General features: G+C 34.8%; 1 protein-coding gene across 3 annotated transcripts in view; it reads left to right on the top strand.

Moving 5' to 3' along the window:
* Nucleotides 1-724: 724 nt before the first annotated feature.
* CDH10 (cadherin 10) overlaps nt 725-21427 on the top strand; it is a 93262-nt gene continuing 72559 nt past the window's right edge. Inside the window, exon 1 of one of the 3 annotated variants that reach the window (XM_066559450.1) lies at nt 725-786. The gene's annotated coding sequence lies outside the window, so the exon portion shown is untranslated. Of the gene's footprint in view, nt 787-1005; nt 1215-21427 lie in introns of those variants that run through there. The other 2 variants (XM_066559459.1, XM_066559442.1) reach the window with 2 other exon arrangements.

Below are 21427 nucleotides of genomic sequence, written 5' to 3' on the forward strand. Positions count from 1 at the left end.
TAATCTTATGTGACTATTTGTTAAATCTCTTCTAACTAATGTACACATAACTCTCTACAGTATCACAATGAAAGGATTGAATTTGAAATGATCCAAGGAGGATTGTGCTAAGTCCAATTTGCTGTATTAGAAACATGAAACCAACACAGATTACTCGATGCAAAGAAACACATTCCGAAATGTGAAGTCCAAATACGATGACTAAAATAAAAGCAGGCATCACAAGTACCAACTGGGGAAAAAATATTAATGGGGAATTAGTAGTGATGCTGATTTTTTTTTTTTTAGAACCTCTAGAAATGTGAAAAAACCCTAATTTTATATGAACTTGTCTTGTTTTGTATTAATCATAAGGCAAAATAGCGAGGTGTGAGGAAAAATTACTAATCTAATAGAAAAAAGCAGTTCAGTGAAGAAAATAATTACTCTCTGGTTTCATCTCAGCCCTCAAAGGTTTTCCTTTAACTTGGTGGCATGCTGTTTTTTAAAATAGATATATCTTTTATAAACACTGCTGTAAGACCACTGTTGATATAATGAAGTGGTTACATTTAATGAAGAAAAACACACCACAAAAAGTGGAGGTGTTTTCAGTATTCATTATTACGACGAGCTAAGCAGATGAGGCTTAGGCTTCAAAACCAGAGAACCATTCTGGCAGCGAAGGGAGGGCGACAGGCTTTCACAAAAAAAGCTTTCCGCTTGCTGTACCCTCCCACCGCATTCACTTGCAAATCACTGTGTGCTCGGAAAGCCTGCACTTCCCCGGGCTCCAACCTTCCCAGGGTAAGTGCTGCGGCTCCAGCAGCAGCGCCTCTCTCTCGCTCCCCTCCGAGGAGGGAGAGAGAGCTGTGTGTGTGTCGGTGTGTCTGTGTGTCCGTGCACGCTGCGCGTGTGTGTGTCTGCGGTGGTGCGTCTTCGGTTTGGGGTTTTTTTGTGGTTTTTTTTTTTTTTTTTTTTTTTTTTTTTGTCTTTTTTTTTTTTTGGTCGTAAATCAGAAGCTCTGAATGAAAGCCAGTCGGAGGGAGAGCTCCCCCCTTAGCTTTGGTTCCGGACTGTCCAGAGTTAAGTGATGCTGGGAGAAAAAGCTTGAGTTAGATCCAAGTAGAATCAGTCTTAAAAAATAACAGGAGAAAACTGACCAAGAAAAGGACTCTAATAGCTCGTTTTTCAGTTTGGTTGGGGTGGACACCACTTTCTCAGCAGAAAAAAAGGTAGGAACCTTTCTCATTTTCTTTCTGTTGATATTATTACAGTTATTATATTAGAGCAGTGTGTTGTTTAATGCGATTCCTATATTTCTTCTACTGTATGCAACTTTCTGCATTTTATAAATATGCGTCAGGAGTAATGAGACAAGGGATAGGAAATAACTGCTGTGCATTCTCTCCTCAAAGTATACTGATTTCATCATATGCATTCAGGATTGAAACACTAAGCATTTTATATTTTTTCTTCTCCTAGTAAGCAGGCTGTCTTTTGAGCAGCAGTTTCCATCTATAGTCAGTTCTTGAAAATTCAGAATGGGGGGAGCAAGTCTAATTGAATTGAAAAAAGCACAATGTTTCATAGTGTAACAGTTATGAACATAGCCTGAAACATACACATATGTGCCCTCACTTTCTGTATACCTGTGCAAGTCTGTTGCAGCTTTCATTGTTAATCATTCTGCCCTGGATTGAATTTCAGAATAATTACCTATACTCACAGAAAATGCTTCTTATGAAGGAAATCCCTGTGGAGAGGGATAGCAAAGTGGATACAAGCAGTATTTCAAATATCTGTACAGAGCTATATGCACATAGATAGGGATAAAATTGCCTGGTTTGACATTTCAGTAAAGGGGAAGTGGAGGGAGAAGGAAAAAACAGGGGTTAGAAGGGAAAAGGTGGAGGGAGGAAAAATTCAGTCTGCACCTGTGTGAGCATTTATTGTCAATGCTGCAATAAAATCCATATTTGATGTGGTGTTAAATTAATTCAGCACAATACAAATCTAAATCCATGCACTACTAACTATTGATGGCATTGTCAGCTGCACAAGAAATTTTCAATAGGCTCATACTGTACATGATACTAGTTGCAGCTGTAAAAATCTAACAGCCCTTCAGCTTAGGAGAATGCATCTACACGTGCAATCAGTGACAAATAGCAGCCAGCATTTTGAAACGGACCTATCATCTCTGTTGCTTCCACACAAATGGAGCTGTTGCCTATAATCTTCGTCTTTCACTTCAGTAAAAGCCTCTGTATTACCCCAACAGCACTCCTGCTGCTTTGAAGGTATTTTTTAATTATACAACTTGTTGTGCATGTATGTGTGGATGCATATGTGAGTATCTGTGCAGTGTGAGGAAGCAGGTCTGTAAAAAATAGTGTGGGGCTTATTTTCTTTTCCTTTTTTTTCTTCTTCTTTTAAAGGTAGTAGGCTTTAAATTTACATGGTGATGTTACTGGAGGGGAAAGGCAGAGAGTGGGAGACTGGAACACACTTCTGAATCTCTAATTCCTTTTCACATATGGCATTTACTAGGAATATTACGAGTCTGGTACTAAGATTTATTGAGATTTTCACAGCTACACAAACTTTTATATTAATTGCTTACCTTCTGAATGAAATAGCAGTCTATGCTCTTTTAGAGGATAAAAAGAAAGAAGGAACTTAGAGAACTAAGGAAAGCAAGAAGGAAACAGGTTATCTTCCTCAAGAGTTGAAAACCAGCTATTTAGAGTCAATATGGGTTTATGGCAAGAGAAGAATACTTCTTGGATTATCAACTCTTAATCTAGTTTGGGCCTGAGGGCTCATATTTTTTTATATACTTTGTTATATAAAAGTTTGAATAAATAGGTAATAATTTTTGCAGCAGTTTGTGTTAATTTTAATTTAGATTTATGTCTGTGGGTTTTTTAAGATTTTTTTTTGTGATGTCAAGACAATGATGTGCACTTAAAAGAGGAACACTGAAATGTCTGAAGAGTAATGATTATAATGCATGTATTTAAACTGAAAATTGATCCTGATTATTTGATTTTCTTGTTACTTTGGGTAGCATTGGAAAATATGTCTTGGCTACTTGCCTTGCCAACCATTTATAATACTTGAGCAGTTTGTGGGAAAGAAAATAGCAAAATACAACTTAAAAAGACTGTATATAAAATCTTATATATTCCTAGATTATCTTTTTGGCTTTGCATTAGAATAAATGAGTATAGATACACTAAAACTTCACACTTGCATGTTCTCAATAGACAAAGGGTCTGTGAAGAATGATGAAATACTGAAATGTGCTCACAGTAGACACTGTGTCTACTGTTCTTTTCTGTGTAGTTAAAAATGCAGAAAAATAATGTTATAGATGAGGGAAAATGAGCATAGAATTAATTAAATGTAGAGAGAGATTAAAAAAAAATACACATCTAGACATACAAAGCAGTATACAAATTTCAGCTAAGTGATGTAAGTTTTTTTCCTTGCTGAATAATTAAATGTAAAAGTCAGAAAAGGTTAATTTGAAGATAATATCTGCCTCTGATTCTGAGAGAGTAATTTCCTCATCTCAACGTGATTTCCCAAGGAAAGAAATGAATGCAATAGAGCCTGTCTCATCTGGATAATTCTGTGCAAGTGAATTTTTTATTTTTTTTTTTAGGTCTGCTAACCATACTTACAGTCTGATTGAAAAGGAGTATAATTTTGTACCACTAGGTTGCAGCACTGGTACAGGGGGTCAAAGTAAGATTGAACTATTGTTGAATAGTAGTAATGGGGTGAATATGGGGTTATGGTAATATTATTTTTAATTTATTCATTATTATCACCTGAAATCATGTTTGTGAACACCAAGGTGTTTTAACTGGATGTCATAAAATGTCCTTCATAGATTTGAAAAAAACCTGCTGTACTGCTAATTCTTTGACATTATTATTAATTTTGTGACTGACAGAAACAGAAGAAAACCACTGATTATTTGGGCAGAATATAAGGGTCTAAGGAACATTTTGTGAGTGACTTCAGCGAACCACATGAATATTACCACTGAGTTTACTATGGGCTTTTTACTAGCATTCTATTTGATACATTGGTTTTTGTAGAGGAGGAAAAAACTGAAATTAGAAAAGTAAAAGCCATCTTCTCATGAGAAGTTTAAATATGCCTGAGTAAAACATTATGAAGGGTGACTTCACTGCACATAAGGATGCCACATCATAGCACAATTTCATTTGCTCTACAGTATGCTCAATAGTATGTAATAATAGTATGTAACTATCAATGAAAGCTCATAGAAACTAAAGGTGCAGTTCACTGAAAGATTAGGTGATTAAAAAGCACACATGCTGCACATCCTGCACTTTCATACCTGCTAATGTGAACACCTGCCTTTTGAGAAAAAAACCATAATTCCTCTATTGTCTAACTTCTGGAAAACCTTAAAAGCAAAAAGAAATAAAAGAAGCAGCAATGGTATTCTGAGCTCTAAATGTTCTCCAAATCTCTCTTTAGGCCAAGAGGAACTCCTATATCTAAAATTGCTTGTGTTTTACTCCCTGGATTTACATGTCTTCAGCTTTGAATCATTGGCATGGTGACTTCCCTAACATGCCTATTTCTCTCGGTTTATGACTCTACAAGAGAGCAATAGAAAAAAAAATTGTCATCTCTGGGAACTGTGTATATTGTAGTGACCAGACTGCATTACTGAACACAGAAAAAAACCAAAAAAAACCAAAAAGGTATCAGCTGAACCTGAACACTTTTTTCCTTTTCATCTGGAGGGAGGCCAGAGTACCACCCAACCAAAGGCTATTGAGCTTATATATTCTCTCTACTGGCCTATCAGTCTATTTTTTCATATGTGGGCAATCTGGCAAAAAAATTGCCAGTTGAAGTCTTATACGCATTTCTTTTTACATGCAGTCTTCCTAATTATTTAATGTCAGAGACAATTACCTCAGATGTGTATGTGTGATTACAGTAGAGGTAAAACAAGGACAACCTTTATCTTAAACAGGGCTTGCATTCTGAAGCAGAATACTGTAAAATTTCTTTCTTAATTTAATTCAGCCTTTTATTACATGACTTTTTCTGCAAGTCCCACTGCTGTTTCTTGTTTTTATTAACTTCGATAAAATAGATCATGTTTATCATGTTTTTGTTAAAGGAGTGTGTCCATCAGGAGGCATAAAGCTCTAGTAGAATCTCAGAGGTACTTCCTAGCTTGTCACAGGACATCTGCTCTGGGATACAAACTCAAGTCTGCTATCTGGAAGTGTGTACCTTGTACCAACAGGCTGCATCAGGGAAATACAAAGATTTAGGAAGTTAATTGGATATAATGAAAAGCAACATGGGAGGTGTCCTTTTTAATATTATGTATGTCATTCTTCACATGATGTTTTTATTTGTAACTTATTATGGCATCTCTTAATTTTAACTAAAGTGAATGTTGAACTATATTTAAAACAGTAGGGAATCATGTAATCAAAAGTTCATGTGTGTGTGTTTATGTAAAGGTAACGATTCAAAAAATGACTTGAAATAGGTGTTTCCAGAATTCTGTTGCTTCAAAAAAAAAAAAAAGCTACAACTGTATTCTTCTATTTTCTTAGAAAACAAAAACCTCTCTTCAAATATTTTCTCATGAAGAACTGTATATGGCATGATATATATGAATGTATGTACATGTATTTACTGTTAATATTCCATCACCTACCACATTACAGGTTGCATTTATTGTATCACCCTAGGGCAATATTTTGCATTACAACATAAAGAACATGATATGCCACCACTTATCCAGACCAGAACATGATCTTTAAAGATGGCTGCAATCCTCGTGAACTCTGCAGTGTAGCAATACCCAGATTTTATGAACATGAAGAATGTATACCAATGTTGGCAAGACTCAAAATGCCATCTGTTTAATACATGCAAAAAATATCTTACCAATTGCCATACTCTCCTAACAGTAAGCACAAATAAAACAGAGATATACCTGTGTCTAGAAAACTTAGAAGCTGTGCATTCTGTCATTAGTTCCACTAAGTATCACAGCCTTAATCAAGAGAGTTTCAAACATTTCATATCTTATACAAAAGACAAAATACATGGAGTAAATCTATGATTTTAAATGAGAGTGAGAAAATATACAAGAAGCCAAAGTATGTGTAATTATTTGGAGTTAATATTGACAATAGAGGGAGGGTGATTAGGTTTATTCTGATTCTAAGTATTCCAAGAAAAATTATCGCATAAATGTATCAATTATTTTCTCTTTGAAGTAGTGAGTTGTCATTTCCCTGATGCCTTTTCCATGGTGTATGGAACTGGGAACCATAAATGAACATCCATTTTATCTCTGTGTCACCAGAAAATTAGTTAAAAGTAGACATTTAGATTAGATATTAGGAATAAATTCTTTACTCGTAGAGTAGTGGGGCGCTGGAACAGGATATCCAGGGAAGCTGTAGCTATCCTATCCACACTAGTAGGTGGCATCATAACTCATGGTAGGAGGGCCTTGGAACTACGTGATGTTGAAGATCTTTCAGGTCCCTTCTAACCCCACCCTTCCTATGACACTATGATAAAATATCATTGATTCTATAAACCATTAAAATTATAGGTAATACATCTACTAAAAGTTTACATGGGCTAATTAGATTGATAAATTTCATTCTTAAACTTACGTTGGGTGTATATTTGCTTGTTTGTTTTTTAAATGTTGAGATTATTCAGAAGATGATCTGGACTTTCCATTTTTAGAAATAATTGCAAAACGAAACCCAAGAAAAACAGAAAGCACAGAAAGAAAAAAGACCCAGCTGAATAAGTTTAACACAAAAAATCACCAAACATGATGAATTGAAGCAAGAGAATGACAATATTTCAGTTCTTACTTCCTTTCCATCTGTAAAAATAAATTTTAGTAACAAATTATGCAAATAATCTTTTACAAAAAGTTTACCTCATGCTATAAATCATATTTTCATTAAGAGTACAGATACCTTCTAATTTTTGGGGTTTTTTTTTAATATGGGACACGGTTTTTACATGTTGATACCGCTTCATGCTATATTATTTTTTCATGCATTAGAGGTTTGATTCTGTGGCATAAGCTATGCAGAGCTGCTACCCTGCTCTCCTGACTTTCTGCTAAAAAATAGAAGCACTGTTAAAAAGAATAGTCTTGTATTAAGCAGTAAGTAATGGTGTAGAGCTCAAATCATGAATGTGTTAATGGGGTACACATAATTACTTTGTAGCCAAATCAAAAAATTTCCTTGCTTCTGAGACTACAGAAGTTAGACATTTCATTATGGCATGAAATATATTTTAATATCTACTTAAGCATATTACATCTAAGTTCCCTAAATATACTTCTGCTTTCCACTTCTCTTGGCCAAGTTTTAAATATTATAGTCTTAAAAAAAATAGTCTTCTAAATCTTCTCTTAGGGATAGTTTCCACAGTCTTTTGGCAGAAATTTCTAGTGTCAATAAAAGAGTGGGATCTCACTATCGTGAGAACCATTTTAGGAAGTGTGATTTTTCTTCCCCCTCTGTTGGACAAAGATTATTTTCTGATATTAGCATGCTAAGATGTGCTCTTTCCCTTGAGTGAGACTGTGGTCCTCATGGTGAAGATAGCACTAAAGCTGGAATCTTGATTAAAATGGGTGAACAGAGTCCCAGGCATGTTAGGTACATTTGGTTTTCTTCATGACTTAGGGGCATTTTATTAAGTTTCTGATTAAGAAGTTAAAAGCAATTGTGCTATGTGTTACTGGAACTACTTTGTTTTCTAGTAGTCACAACAGAATGGAATTTGAACAGATAGAGATAGATGGATTTTCCTCTCTAATAGCACTGTTTTATAAAATTGCTGATACTATTCCTTCAAATTTCCCTTCTTCAGTGGTTTCAAACCAAATAGTATCCTGATTAGTCTAATTAATCTCTTAAGGAAGAAATGTATTATTTTTTTGTTTGTTTATTAGTTTATACTATTTAGAGTCTTTAATCATTCTGATCATCAGAATAAACTGATCTCTTCTCTTAAATTTAAGCACATATGTGGAATACTTGTACAGGATGGAAAATTAGGACAAAATCATACATTTATTCTTTCCATCCTTGATTAACAAAGCATCTGAATCACTCTGAAACACATGCTATTAGTGAATATATCCTGACTGTGGTTGGTTTTCTCCAGTTTTTTATTTGAAGCCAAAATAATGAGAAGTAGGAAAGGAAAGAAAATAACTAAGACATAGTGCATTATATTATTAATCCCATTAAAGTTTTGATGAACATAAGTCTTCTAGAGAATTTATAATGTGACTAAAAAAAGGTCACTAGGCTTGAGATATTCTAAACTGGATGCCTAAAATATTATGACGAAGGAGAAACCAATTATTTGAGCTATGAAATCAGAAGTTGCTTTTTTTTTTCTTAAATACCAGTATAAATACATTTCACTGCTTTCAGGGATTTAAATGGCATTTGCTATATATAGTGCTTTAGAACAGAACTTACAAATGAGCTTTTAAGTTTTTACTTCTAGCAACAACCACTTAGCTGGAGTTACAAACCAGTGGTAAAGCTCAAAGTAGTTCAGCCTTCTAAATTACAGGACCAGATGCCCTGTGTTAACAGAGCAGTGAGTTCTTGTTAAATTTCAGGTTATGTACATGCAGGAGAGAAAATACCTGGCCATTTCCCTTCTCCATGGCTGCAGCCGTCAAGATCCAGCCAGAAAGTGCTCATGCGTGTGGGTCTGAGGTTGTTTTGCCACTTGGACAGGCTGTGAAAGTCAAGGCTAATGGGATAAAAGCAGCCTAGGTGGATCAGTCCCACAGCTGTCAGTTACATGGTTCCTGCTGAATCTCTGGAAAAGCACCCAGGTGGTTTTGCCTTAGAGGTATCCATGACTATTGGGTCACTTTAGTGATGTGACTGGTTCCTTGTTACTCTGAGTATGCTTGTTGGAGTCCATTTCTACTTCTAGTATATTAAAATCCTTCTTTTCCCAGAAAAAAAAAAAATAGAAGAACACTACAAAAAACATCTTGATGGCCTGGTACTAAAAGATTAATTCCGGGACAAGTTTAGAAGCTATTTAGTTATCATAACAGTGGATTCAAACTGGGATATTAGTTATGAGGAAGATAAAAGGAAAAAAAAAATGATGTCATAATGGCATGATGACAGCAAAAAAAAGTATACTTTAAAGTATTCTTTCTAATTCTATCTAAGTAAACAGAAATCATCTCAATGATTCTAATGTTTAATCAAGTGCTGACTTCTCAAGGGTAATCCATTAGTTCTTTAAAATATATGAGCTAAAATGAAGTGATGTGCAGAAAAAAATGTTTGAAGGTGGCTTAATATGTTTCTGTAAAATCAGAAATATTGGTGATGAAGATCAGGACAATACTGACACAAACATATTTCTTTTACAATATTAAAATTTTTCTTTAAAGGAAAAAAAGCTATAGTGACTTGAAATTAGCTGTGGAATTTGTAGTTCTTTTTTCTGAGATGCTTGCTTTCTTTCTCGTTGGAGGTTATGAACTGCTTTTTAATAGTAGTTTTGCTGGAATTTTAATAGACACGTGTTACATGAAATAATTGCCAGTGAAGTGATTATGGCTTGAATTTTTTGTCCTACATGGGACTATGGGGTCTGGTTTTGGTTTGGTTTTATGCAGTTAGCCCTCTCCAAGCTGTTCATGTCACATAGTAATGCCCTTCATACAGGATGAGGTGTTGCTGTGGGAATAGAAAAGCATTCATTTGACAATATGGTATCTTACAAGTTAGAAACAGTTTCTTCACTTTTCACGTTATATATCACACAACTTTTTAAAGAGCTCAAAAAATTTGAGATAAGATTTTTTTTTAATTGCATTTGGGAGGTGTAATTGAGCAGAGTAAAGGAACAATTCATAATGCATAAATGAAGTTTCATAAATTTTCTTTGAGGGAAATTATACATTGTTGATGGGTTTGGAGTTACGTTTTTTGTGTCTGTTCAGTTTTTATTAATATATTAGATATGGTTTTGCTTCCCTGTCCTATAGGGGAAATATATAATTCTAAATGTCCAAAGCTAGTTCTTTGCAATTTGTAGGAAACTTAAGCTTTAGTATAACAATTTTTTTCTCCTTTAACTCTGTGGTAAGTCTCTACATTTTGGTAGTTTGTCAAAGTAAGCAGAATGATATTCATAACTTGCTAACCAAATTGAAAGTCAAATATTGAAGACATTTCTTGTGCAATTCCCTGAAAAGTGTTCCTTTTTTCAGATGGGAGCCTTAGGAATGCAGATATTTTTAATCTTTTGGTGCCATCTCGTGGCAAGAACATAATTATATGTAACAAAGAGGTAGTCTTTTCAGCACGTATTTTCTAAGCTTGGGAAAAATGTACCTTGCTTTGGTGATATATATTTATGTATGAATTTTAATAGTGACTGTAAAATAACAAATTAATTCATGCATAGGACAAAGCTATCTTTGGTTTTCAGTTTTCTTCCTTTTTAAGTGCCTATAAGTATCGATTTGAGAAATCTCACAAAAATTGACTGTCATTAGCACATAGAAATAGATTTTTAGTCTGCTGCATTAGATCTCTGTAGCATACTTAACTGGTTCAAGGCAATTGTCAATATATTTTTATTCTAGCAGTGCATTACATCTCTGTAGAACACTTTAATACTTAGCTAGCTCAAGGCAATATTCACTTCAGCATCCTGTAATGTTTAACAGAAAGCCAGGGTCTGTGATAGCATTCTTGTGTTTCATTTTATTTTCTGGTTTTGGCTTGGGAGAATTCATTCAACCTGCATCCAAAAAAAGGAGCAAGAACAGCACAAGAATGCTACATATTTTTCTGGTATTTTCATTGGGATTCAGAAAAATCAGTAGTTTTGGTTCTGTCCTAAATAAATACTAGCTTAATACAGAGAGGCTTTAAAGATAATGCTTGTAGGTATCTGCAATCAGTAAAGATCACATTCTTGCTCAGTTTCTGAAGGAATTTTCTATACAATAGTCCATATTTGCTTACATATCTCTAACTTCCAGTCTGATGAAAGTTTCGATGCAAATATACTATTCTCTTTAAAGAGCTGGAAAGAGAATCGAGATGTCTGTCCTGCTTTTACTTATGGTGGGGAGTTCTCATTCTTTCAAAAGTAACGATGTTTTTATTCTTAAAAAAAAGAAAAGAAATTATATCTTGTTCAAGTAACATCCAAATATGCTGTAGTTATTGAAAATAGATGTCAGATTATTACTTTGTGAGTTATTATAATATCCTCCCAGCTGAAGAAGAAAATACTATCAATCAAAATTAGTACCAAATGAGAACACTGTTTTAAGATCCCACCTGTTCTTTTCGTGTCAGATGATTCCATTACTTTCTGTAAACATTAGCATTACTGTCTATGTACTGTATACTTCCTGTATTTTTACAGAAAATAATATTCGAAGGATAAAAAATCAAGCTTTTCTAGCAATTATATGGTAAATATTAAAATGTTAGTCACTAGAATATGATTTTTAATAATCAGTCACTAGCTGAGGTACCACTGTGATAAGTTCAGTGTACTACGATAAGTCAGTCAACAGGTGAAGAAGCATTCATTTTTGTTGGTTAGAGTTTGTGTGATTTCTCTGATTAGGGTTAGCTAGGTATAAAACTCCCTTGCCTATCAGCTAGAATGAAGACAAGAATCATAATATTAATGTAATAAGATACAGAATTTCAACAGTTTTTACAGGTATGTGATAATGTGATTATTTCGTCCTCATCCCAGTAAAATTCCCTTAACAGTTAAGTATTGAATATTCTCTCTCTTTCTATATCTGCCTCCTGTAATAGACTACAAAATTAAAGTGGTGACTTAAGAGAGAATTGCAATTGCTGATTCCAGTGAGTTGATGAGATGTATATTCCCTTACAACAAATCTAAATGTCATAGTTTTGATGGAAACACAGACAGAAAAGTGTGAAGCTTAAGGCCTCACAAACTAAATCTTAAAAAGGTACAAACTAAATCTTAAAAAGGTTTATAGAAAGATATTTACCAATATATTATCTTCCTAACTTCTTATTCTGGATTAATACACATTTGTTTATGCATGTCAGTGTAAATGTCTTTCTGTTACTTTTAATACAAACATTACAGAATATTTTAAAGATTATTAAAGAGGAGGAAAGTAGAATTCTGTTATATGTTTTGGACAGGTATTTTTTACTTTTAGTTTAAGGCATTTTTAATATGTACTTTCTTCTAAAAGCTTCAGCAAAGGCAGGCAATATGCTTCACCTGAATCATGGAATGAGATGGGCAAAAGAGCAAGCACAGGTACAGAAAGATGATGCAGCCTGCCAAAAGTCACCGAAGAGCAAGTCTCCAAAGAGATGAGATTAAGAAAATTTGCAGACAGTGTTATGTGGATAAGAGGGAAGTAAAATCAGTTTAAGGGATAAAAAGAATATGTAGATAGGAAAATGCATTAGAAAGATGAAATAATTCGATCTATGAATGTCTTCTTTGAAGTTAGGGAGGGAAGAGGAAACATGGTCAATTTAAGTGTTTCTTCCTATTTGTAGAGCTTCTGGAGGTGAAAAGTTAATGATTTTGTGATTATCGTCGGAAAAGCTTAGAAATATGTATAGCACAATTTCAGAATACATTTTTGGAAAAATGCTAGAATCTCTTCATTTTTTGCTGTAAAATTCCTTGTATTCCCTTTCTTCAAATGGCACCTGTTGAACAGTAGATTTTGTTCTTTCAATCCCAGTGTGCATAATTTAGTTAGAATTTTAGGTAAGTAAATACATTATTTATGATGGAAACTGTTGGATCCTATATATAAAGGGGAGACTGAAAAGCATCTGTCACTGAACTTGTCTAGATGATCAAAGGGAAAAAATGCTTTTTAAAACTGTTTCTGGGGTTAGTCTGTCAGATAAGGTTGATTGCTGAGCTGTGGAACTTGTGTATTTAGTGTGTTCTCCTGACTGTCAAAATTATTTATATCTAGAGTGACGACCAGTTAGTCTAAGCAACACATACCTAAGCTGTGGCAGTGAAAGAAAAGAAATCATCCTGCTGTACAACCGCAGTAGTAAATAACTGACATGTTTCAGGGCCCACAAGCCTTCAGAAATTTTAAACAAGACATAAAGGTCACAAAAACACAGACTCCTGACAATCATGGGTGCTGTTATTACATGCACAATGTAGCTGTGCCATCTTTTCAGACTCCTGCAGAAACAGTCTGAATGAGTTTGTAGCTATGACTTTGTCCTTTGGAGATTGCACTTCTTAGGACAAGCTGGGAAGGGTTTTTTCAATAGAAAAGACAACTGCAAAATTAGAAGTAGTGATACTGATATGTAATTTTTGGCATTTGGTTAAACTTACCTTTGTCAAAGAAAACTTGGTTGTTTTCTTGTGAAGATAAACAGAGAAGCCTAGGTATGTATTATCTGCAAATGATGCACTTTTTTCCTTCCCTGCCTTTTACAGTGTAGAACTATTTTAAATTATTGTTATTATTTTTATTTTTATTTTTATTACTTCTAATAATAATAAATTTGTATTATGTATGAATATAGAAATAAGAAAAAAATAAAATTATCTCTTATTGGATTGATGGGATGAAATCAACATGCTTCAGAAATAAAAATGTGTTTTCCTGCAATGGATTTATAGCCATACACTCTGATGTAAAGCACTATGACAGACTGTCATGGGGATAGCTGTCACTTTTTAGTATTGTTAAGAGAATTCAGGAAGCAAAAGGCAAAAGGAATTGTAGTTCCTTAAAAATGTGACAAAAATTTCCAGCCTTAAGAAATTTTAAAACTTATTTTTCCCTGATTTTACCATAATTTTTAATAGCCTCACAATGTCTTGTGCAGGATAGAAACACTTTCAGAGAAACAAAACCCTTTCTTCTCTAGAAGTGTCTCTCTACAACATTCAATTACATTCTCCTCAAGCTAAGGAAAAAAAACACCTTTATGTCCAGATATTCCAGAAGTCTTTATGATAGTTTTAGACCAGCCTACAGGTCTTTTCTAGTTCCTTAGGTGTTTGTGACAACTGATTTACATGGGAAAGGAATGGTGGCAATGATCAGCTCTCCTGCTTCTTTTTTGTTAGTCCACATTGCTGTCCACAAGGACTTCACAGATTTTACCCTTTGAAAAGACCATACCAGTCTGTCTTGCCACTCATTAAAAAAAAAAATCCTGCAGGAGATTAAGTAAGAATTAATCTTCCTCTTTCTGTGTGTTTTGGTACTTCTCTGAAAGGCATTTTGGTTAACAGCAACAGTCAGGTGTCAATTAGGCCACGCTTGAAGTACTGGGGCTTGTTCAGGCGGAAGAGTCATGCATGTGAGGAACCAGGAGACTCAGGGCTGGACAGCACTGCAGAAGCTCCTCATTGTCAGTGGATTTCTGATGCCCTCTTTGCAATAGCAGGGAAGGAGTTTGCCTTCAGGAAGGACTGAAAGCCACTTCCTACTATATATTTCAAACCTGGAGATTGTATGAAGAAAACCACAGAATTTTGAGGCCAGGTTATGTTGATAAACTCAAACACTTCTGTGCAGGGGACACCCCAGCAGTTCAAAAATTATTTAAGTTTATGTTTAATTTCCAATACTGTTGACAGGATTTGATCAGATATACAAAGTTCAGCACATTTATTGTTTTTTTACTCTGTCCAGATATGTACACACTTGTGCTTTGGACAATTTTGTCCTTAAACACAGCTGTGCCTTGTTCTGAGACTAATTTTCTAACAGAAAATAAGAATAAAACAGCTCTGTATTTCTGAACTTAACTTCTTCTAACTCCCTGTTAACCACCAACCTTACATATTTGTCTCAGCTAGTGCTTAGTAGTATTATGTTCAGAACTTATAATTTTTCCGACTCTTCATTGGTTTCTACCTTCATTTTAATAAAAGGGTAATTTTAATTGCTCACATAATTCTTAGGAGGCAGCGAATTTTTTCATAGCCTTTCAATGATGTCCAATAAGTATTTGTCAGGAAGTTGATTTAATTGACTTAAGGACCACAGTGAGCAGCCTGCTTTAGTCTTGAAATGAAGAGGACAGTTGGAATGATTAAATTTTGCAGAGAACTCACATGATTAGAGCTTGTCGTGGAAGAGAAGTGCAAAATGAGAACTTTCACTGAGCTGAACATTCTTATTGCCTAGGAAGAGCTCAATTGCACTTTTGCTTCAGGGTACATTGAGCAGAAATTTTCACATCCAAAGCAATATAGGGAATTATATATTTAATAGAACACTAATAAGTTACCTCACTGAAATACTACAGTGTGGTAAGTTAAACACTGCCAACTATTTTAGAATTATTAAATCTTCCACATAAGACTTTAATATAAAATTATTAGGGAAATCAAATTACAAGCCTTTTTAATACAAATATTTTACTTCTAGAATTTTAATGATTGTTGCATTTTCCTTTATGTGTTTCTGTTCATACAATTTCCAAAATTATAAGCAATGTTTTTGTAATGTTACTTTTATTCCAATGTGGCCCAGCTCTCATTCAGTTCTTGATCACTGGCTTTCTTTCTGTGCTGTGTGGGTATTGGTATTTTAAAGTTTCTTTTATGTGTCATGTTCTTTGCCTAGGACATACTTCTTATGTTCATTGCTTCTCACTTCACATTTCCTGTCAATCACAGATGTTTATCTTCATCTGTGTGCTGTAATACAGCAAATTAACAACTGAATGCTTTGAAATGCAATCAACAATTGAGTGCTTCAAAACAATTGGTGCTTGTGAACAAAAGGTTTACTGTGGCAAGCTGAAAGGAGCCTGAAGTCCTGTGTGAGAAACTTTATTATGTAGCTAAAACATAGAACACTTCTTTTTTTAGCATCAAAATATATTAATTCAGGCATCCAAACTTCTGTTGTAGTGGGCTGCTAAGTAATGTCATACTTCTTCCAGGTATGCCCTTCCTGGGCTGTATCACCAGGATCCACAAAAATTGGTTAAACTTGAGGAGACCTAATTGGTGCAGCAATGCCCTGAAACCATGTAAGAGACCATATGGCACAGAAGCAAGGAGAAAAATTAAGAAATTGTTCCGACATCAGCAATCATGTGATAAGTCCCTTTACATCTATCCATAAGAAAAGACTATCTCTAGGTATCAACACACACATACAGATTATTCTTGGAGATGCTGTAATACTTTGCATATGCTTACAAATTTATTTTTTCTAATGTTTCTTCAGCCTTCTGCTAGTTTTTAAACATTGATTTTATGGTGTATTCAGTGCTTTTAAAAATATTCAATGCTCTCAAGGGTATTCATGATGTACAGCTAGAATTCCTAGATAATTTTCAGTGTATAAAGGCTATTATTTATAAAGATTTAATTAACAATAAAGAAAAGTCTGGTTTTATCATGTCTTAGTTATTAGCTCCTAATAGGTGTGGGAAGTAATGGGGGTTATTGGGTTGCAACAGTGTTTGTGCATAGGCATAGACCTCTTATCTATTTGTGCACTGCCTGGTTGTTTGCAAAACAGCAAAGGCTTCAGAACTGCTGAAGAGCTTTAGGCTATTTTTTGTCCATTCAATATATTATAATTAAAGAATACAGCCACCTCCACCCCCAGACCATATCCACTCTGCTTAGTCTGTAGTTCTGTTACCTCCTAGAAATGTTATATGGATGCTTGGGCAGCACATTATTTAGTGAAATTTGAATTAAATTATAATTCGATAACTGGTGCGGCTTTTTTTCTTTTGAACTCAAACAAAACTAACAATCAGTATTTAGCCTAGAGAGGGAGCATTGCAATTACCACTGTATAGCAAATAAAATAAGTCTTCTTGATCATTTGAGATTATCAAAAATTATGGAATACAGTTATGAGTATATAGGTTTTGAAAACAGCATTCTAATATCAGTTGCATCTTGGGAATTTTTACTAATGATTGGGCTGCTTTGCATATAATCTCTGGGGCTCCTTCTTTGTAAACAGATTCTGGTGGAATTTGCTCATTCTCTTCAAAAGCCTTCCATTTCCTTGAGGTCCTGTGCCACAATGCTTGTGTAAGCATTGAGAAAAAATGTTCATGGGGAACAGAAGAACTAGGATGTCTGAGCTGTGTTTTGGGAGGGGAAACATAACCCAGGGTACATATGATGTACAGTTGTTTGAACGTATGCAGCTTTACCCATTTTTCACTACACAGGAGTGAAAAGCAAACAAAATCTTTCTACAGTGTGTGAGTATTGGGTTTCCAGCATGAAGACAGACCTATGTAAACTGCCATGTTTAGGTGTGTCTTAGTTTGGAGAGACAGGTGTCTGCTAAGGAAGGCAGGAGCCTCCCCTGAAATGCAAAATGTTAACCCCTCCCTCTGATTTGCTATAAATTTTAAATTAAGGGGCTCTCAGGCAAAAATATGGGAGCAGGAATAACAGTTCTTTATTAGGGAAGAAAATAAAAAGATAAAATAAACAATGCAGTAAACTAAAATAACACTGACAGAGTCAGAACACGACCTGACATCCTGTTGGTCCAGGTGTTGGTAGCAGTCCAATTGGAATTGTGGCTGCAGTCCTCGTGGTGTTGTTCTGTTGGAGCAGTGATCCTGTAGAAGGGGTGTATTCTTCTGAAGATCCAGTGGAAGAGGCAGCTGTTCCTCTGGGAAATCTAGTGAAGAAACCCATGCTTATATCTGCGTAGGAATGCTTGGCTCCTCCCTCTGGGCGGAGCATCTCACAATGGGGTGCTATAGTCCTTGTCAGTCATGCAGTGATATTCAATAAAGATAAGGAAAACTGCCCACTTAACAAAAGACAACTGCCATACAGATGGCAAATAGAAAACAATTTGCTTGGCAATCCAGGACAAGATGCTTGTATTTTCTTGTACTTTTTGGAAGTCCTTCTATGGAATCCTGTGTATGGGAATATTGTGGCCTGTCAGAGACTGTCACAAAGATAAGACATTTGTAAAACTAAGACTGGGGAATAGCTCACAGAGTTTGGGAATAACTTGGCCTAAGTCAGCTTCATCCCTGTCCACTGGATAGGGATTGTATTTGTATACTTAAGTAAAATAACATGGTAATAGATAATAAAATAAATCTGGGAACTTTCAAGTCTGATGAAATCGTTTGCCAATTTAATGAAATGTTGATTTTATTTTTTTTCTGTAAACAATATTGATTTATTTCCTCTGCTTCTTTCCACAGTCTCTTTGGAAACATAAGATTTTATGTTTAATGCTGAATGACGTGTCACATTAGAGCTTAGTGTGATTTGAAACAACTGAAACAGCTAAAAGAATCAAATGTTACATTGGAGACAGGTCGTTCATAATAGCAATGTAATTACAGTTTTCATAGGATTTTTCCTCTTTCAGACAGCATTTCTTCTGCCTGCTTAGAATCATTCCATCTTTCTTTCCTTGAAGACACAGTGGGTACATAAGCATTAACCATTTTGTGTTCAGGCCCTTAGGCTGTTTCCTGTTTCCAGTGAGGTTATGAAGTACTGCTGAAAATCCAGCAGTCTAAAGGACCAGCTGCAAAAAAAAAACCCAAAAAACATAAGGTGAGATACTAGTCAACAAAATATGAATAAGCATTTAGTTTTTCAAATTATGTTTAATCCCTAAACAGCTGTGAAGGCCAGCCTGCAAATATTACCCATTTTATGTGGAATCTACATTAATGGAACACTTCATTATTTTTGATTTCACAATATGGGGCCAGTATGATTAAGATTGGCTCAAAAAGCTTGGTTCTCCTTTGTTCAGTTATTGTGTGGATGTGAAATATATCTCAAATTATACATTATATAATAGCATTTTAATACTTTTTTCAGTCTAGATAAAATGAAGTTCAGGGTTGGTCTTTTGGGTATAGCAGTTACAAGGTTAAGGATGGATAGAGGAGGAGAAGGAAGTTAATCTCCAACACAGTCTTAAGAGATTAATTGTACTATGTTAATGTGTGCTAGTTCTGTCTGTAGATGTGATTATCATAAAAAAAAATTTAAAAAAGAAATTCACTGGGCTGGGGCTTGTGGTTTGTTTTTTTTTTCAGTTGTTCTTCTCAGCTACAAATAATTTTAAACATTATTTCTTGCACACTCAGTAAATAATGCTAACAGATTAACCTCTTTCCAAATCGTTCATATTTCTAAGTTGTAACTTGTTCTTCCCTCTCACATGCTTTTTTTTTCTATAATGTAGCAGCACCAGTTTATTTCATGTGCCATGACAGTCATGAGATTTCCTCTCCTCCACACTTCTTAAAATGTGGTGTTCAAAATGAATTTATTATTTTAGCTGTACCCTTCCCATAGTTGCTTGAGTAGAGAAGATATACTTTATTTTTCTTATAGGTAATAGTCCTCCTTATATATCAGTTTTGGGTTTTTTTGAATCCTGATGATGCCTGCCGTTAAATCATATTCAGTGATCTTTGCCTCACAAGCATTAAGATGGTTGACATTTAGTAATTTTTCTCTGTCCACCAGGCATGATAATTATTCAATCATAGGAAGAATTAAGAGAGGAACTGGAGTGGAAAATGTATACTTTTAATCAGGGAATGACTAATTATTCTGAAGCTGTTTCAGCCAATTCATGTTCTATACTCGTAGTAAATTCATTAAGCCCATGCTTTGAAAACCTGCAAATTGCAGTGAACAGTGTGTGGTCCTTGAGAATCCCTGATTCTCCTGCTGAGCTGGTTTTATTTTATCAACATGTGAATGTGCTGCTGCTGGGTTGCTGGGTTTTCCAAATGTCTTATAACTGAGTCATCCCATAGCTTAGCAGTTGCCTTGCTTACAGCTGCACACCTTGTCCAGTGTTGTTCCATCCCCATCAGGGGGACTTCACATCACTTCTCACCTACAAAGTGTTTGTGGATTTCTTCAGTATATTATGTCTCTTGGTTGTAAAACATATTGTAACTCAGCTAATAGGATTGCAAAAGGTGGCCATTCACATCTAAATTCTTTAATTACTCTTTCCTGTTTAATGCAGAGATCATAATATCTTGCTACCAATATAAATTGTATTAGCTACCTGTCCTAAATCTATTTGTAAAAGAATGCTGCTGTGCTAAGACAGCATTCTCCAACTTCCTTCAATTTATCTGTCAAACACTGCTCCTCTAGTGAGTATTGAATCAAAATTTTCAATCTTGCTTCTGTTCCTAATTCTCTTACAGAATTGTTTCATCCTAGACATCTCTGACTTTTTTTTGTGCTTGACTTTGTCTATTTTACCTTCTTCTTTCCCTGTTATTGCTTTATATTCATATTTAAAAGCACAATGTATTTTATATTTTTGAGGTTTGTTTCACTATGTTTTGAATGAAATTACAGTGTCTTAGCCAAAGTCTATTCTTTACTGCATTTTCTATTCCAGTTTTGCAGTACAAAAGCTTTTGTTTGTGCCATATAGTTTCTTTCAAAAGTTATTCCTCCTTTGGTCTTCTTGTCTTTCCTGTAATCTTCCAGTCCTTTGGCATACTGCACCAGCTCGCTAAGATGCTTATTATATGGTTTTGAACTTTCAAAACAAAAAATGGTGTCATTTTCTAGGTTTGCTCATTTTTGTATTAATGTACAGATGCCAAAGACATCTGATTAGATGCCTAATGCAGTATCTCAACCTGACTTGTTTTTTTTATCCTTCTTGTCCCTCAACTCTTATTTATTCTGTCCTATATTCTTTTTCCTATCCATACCTAACTAACATGTTTGTGTTAGCATGTTTCATCTCTAGAATCCTTTTACTAAGCTAGTACATAATTTTTCCTTCCTTATTCCCCTTCAGGTCCCCTAAGGAAAAAAAAAAATCTTTATGTAATAACTCAGTGAAAAATGTCCCCTAAGTGAGGAAGGCAAAGAAGTCCAGATGACACAATTAGTCACAGATTTATTTACAGAATTTGTTCTATAGAAGTGGAGGTTTTTTCTTATGAGAAGGTTCTCTATAAGGTAATGAATAAAAAGAGTTTGTTAATGAAAAGAGTAAGGTGTTTTTACAAATGTTAATACTGTGGAAAAAGCTTGCAAACCTTGGCATGGATGAGAATTTGTATAATTTGTATAATTTGCAATTTGCATAAATAAAGTTTTTGGAGGGGAAATTAAATCGGAAAAGTTTATGGAACAGGATTTGGAAAAACCTCAAGGCACAGAGACATTGAAGAAGCTTCTGTCCAGTTGCAGAGCAGAAGGGACTCACATGCAGCACCTGTCAGGACTGAGGATAGAAATGACAGCAGCAGTGCTGCTGCTGATCTGGCTGCTCTGTGACATGACTTCTTGCTGAGCTCATAGTCTGTCAGTGATGTTTAACATCTTACCTCAC

This window comes from Molothrus aeneus, chromosome 1 (genome assembly GCF_037042795.1).
Source record: "Molothrus aeneus isolate 106 chromosome 1, BPBGC_Maene_1.0, whole genome shotgun sequence".
Lineage (NCBI taxonomy): Eukaryota > Metazoa > Chordata > Aves > Passeriformes > Icteridae > Molothrus > Molothrus aeneus.